This window comes from Priapulus caudatus, unplaced genomic scaffold (genome assembly GCF_000485595.1).
Source record: "Priapulus caudatus unplaced genomic scaffold, Priapulus_caudatus-5.0.1 Scaffold1049, whole genome shotgun sequence".
Classification (NCBI taxonomy): domain Eukaryota; kingdom Metazoa; phylum Priapulida; class Priapulimorpha; order Priapulimorphida; family Priapulidae; genus Priapulus; species Priapulus caudatus.
In genome coordinates, this window is record NW_014578110.1 from 43,491 (window position 1) to 46,218 (window position 2,728).

A 2,728-nucleotide genomic window follows, 5' to 3' on the forward strand; every position below is an offset into this window, starting at 1 on the left:
ATATATATATATATATATAATAATGTATAAATAATAATGTAGATAATATGTGTAATATGTGTCATATCGTCACCCTCCTACAATAATTGCCTAACTCACTTTTTGGCAATTTTGTGTTTTTTTGCCCAAGTCATCCCTCCAGGTGCAAGGCACCCCCTGTATAAATGTCTAAGTCATTGACCAATCAAAACACTGTATCCAGCACAATATGTACATATGCCTATCTCAGTTATGTGAGTTAGGCAATTTAGCAAGATGGTCGACCGCATTTCAAAAAGGGTCATATTCTCTTCTAAAGAAGCTATTTCCATGATACAAGACTGGGATCCAAGTGGTAAGTTATCACAAGTGCTTTATAAATAATTCCTCCCCCATTTGGTTGATTTCAGTGATTTATTTTCATTCCTCCATTGTAGAAATGGTTTTGTATAACCAAGCCATTTGCATCGTTGCTCGATTGAAGATGGCCGACTGAACGTAATTTGCTTCGTCTTCTCTCCAAACAATCATCCTATAACTCCACAAATATCCCTCATACCTACAGATTCCAACTCAACAGCTCCATAAAGAATATCAGCACATCTAACCCACATCTGATTGTGCACCTAACAAGCCTGACATTCTGCACCTGCGATCCAAAAATTCATACCTGTTCTACACTTGAGTTTCCCGCCATATTTACCCCATTCTCTACTTCTCCATCGGCACTTCCGGAACCCACAAAATCCGGAGCAACCATCACCTGTACTGCTACTATATACCAATCAGTGTGTTTTTATCACCGGATGCTGTGGTAAAATAAGAACGAGTTCGCTATCTATTTTTTTTTAAATCAGCCGGAAGTCACTAAAAGAATCTGGTAAAGACGGAAGTAGACAACCGGAAGTGACATATATCACCTTAACACCGTTGGCGGTGCCCCGGACTGTTGACGCCACTCATCACTCACCAGTTCAGCAAACCGATCATCTATTCAGACTCTATTACTACTATCTACGAGGACTACATCTACTTCTACATCTACATCTACTCAGCTTACTGAGCTCCATCATCCACCTGGCCAGGCAATGTCGAGTCTCACTCCAACTTGACCTCTGCCATTCCGGAGAACGAAGACGAGGAGAGTCATCTCCTAGGCATAGAGCAACGACTAAAGGCGTCCATAGAACGTGTTGAGGCACAGGTGAGACATTCTATAGAGAATGAAATGGCACCCTGCATAAAGAACTAAACGTGATTAAAATCAGCCAAGAGTTCCTCTCCTCTCAAAAGCTACACATAGAAAGAGTGCTTAATGATACTCTTAAGGTTTAAGCGATTTTTCATTTTCAATTTTATTCGATGGCTAACACTATGTGACACCTTCGTACATGCTCATTTCTCCATATAACGGTACATGTGAATTGTCAGCGCGATTTGATTGCCCGCGTACATGTGTAGTAAGCAGCGGCTAACGATGACGTCAGAGACATGATACAACCACGATATTCACTAAGCCGATATCATTCAGCATCAACCCTGCTACAGCTGTCATTACATGTATTTATGTACATTCATGTACATCTGCTAGTGATCCACAAAGTTAATAGTAATTAATAGGTTTTGCACTGATCACAGATTTTTTGAGTATCCACTTGACTCAAAACTATTAGATATTCATTTGGTTTCTTATCTCAATGCAACACAAGAATCTACTGCGGTGATAAACATTATCCAGACATATGTACTGTTGCCGTTTAAGGAATCCTATGTAGCGATACCCCTTCTGCATAGTTTACAACAATCTTTATAATTACTTGTGGTTACCACCAGCAGTGACTATAGTTGAGCCTTTTCACCTAACCATGCTCTCCACGATCTCTATGTCTCGCCACTCTCTCTCTCTTTCTCTTTTTACTCTCTCTCTCTCTCTCTCTCTCTCTCTCTTCACCTACGTCTCGCTTTCTCTGCATGGTGCTGGCTGGAATAGGTGTCCCCCTAACTCTGGGCATCAAAATGCACACTTAAATACTTTAACATTGTATTGTGAATACTATAATCATCATATCTCTCTTTCTCTATCCTTTTCACTCTCCTCTCTCTCTTTCTCTATCCTTTTCACTCTCTCTCACTTTCCCTATTTTTCACTCTCCTCTCACCTACATCTCGCTCTCTCGTGCATGGTGCTGGCTGGAATAGGTGTCCCCTAACTCTTGGGCATCAAAATACACCACTGTAAATTACTCTCACTCTTTTTCACTCTCCTCTCTCTCTTTTATTATTTACATTTATTTGTATTTCAATTAGGCAAATAAGATTTAACAACAATAATAAATAAATAATAATAATAATTTCTACCGGATAAGATGGGACTAAACTGATCTGAGATTTTTTTTAATTTTAGCATGTGTGTGATCATTGAATTCACTGATATGGGAGAAGGTGGAGGCTGTCAACCGGACACGTTGGTCAAAGAAGATGGCGAGCGTGCTATGGCCACCAGCATTCCAAGCAGGAGATAAAAGCTGATAAAAAAATCTTTTGGCCCCCAGAAAAGGAGTGTTGCGAACATTCAAATACGGCAACTCAACCCATTGCAAGTAAGTTACTTGAAAAGATGAAATGGCTGGCCTGTAACTGTTAAAATTCATGTGTTTTCAAATACCATATTCGCGTGTATTTAGACAAGCTTTTATCAATAAACTTGTCATATTGTGACATAAAAAACCCTTTGTACTTTGCCTGTTAT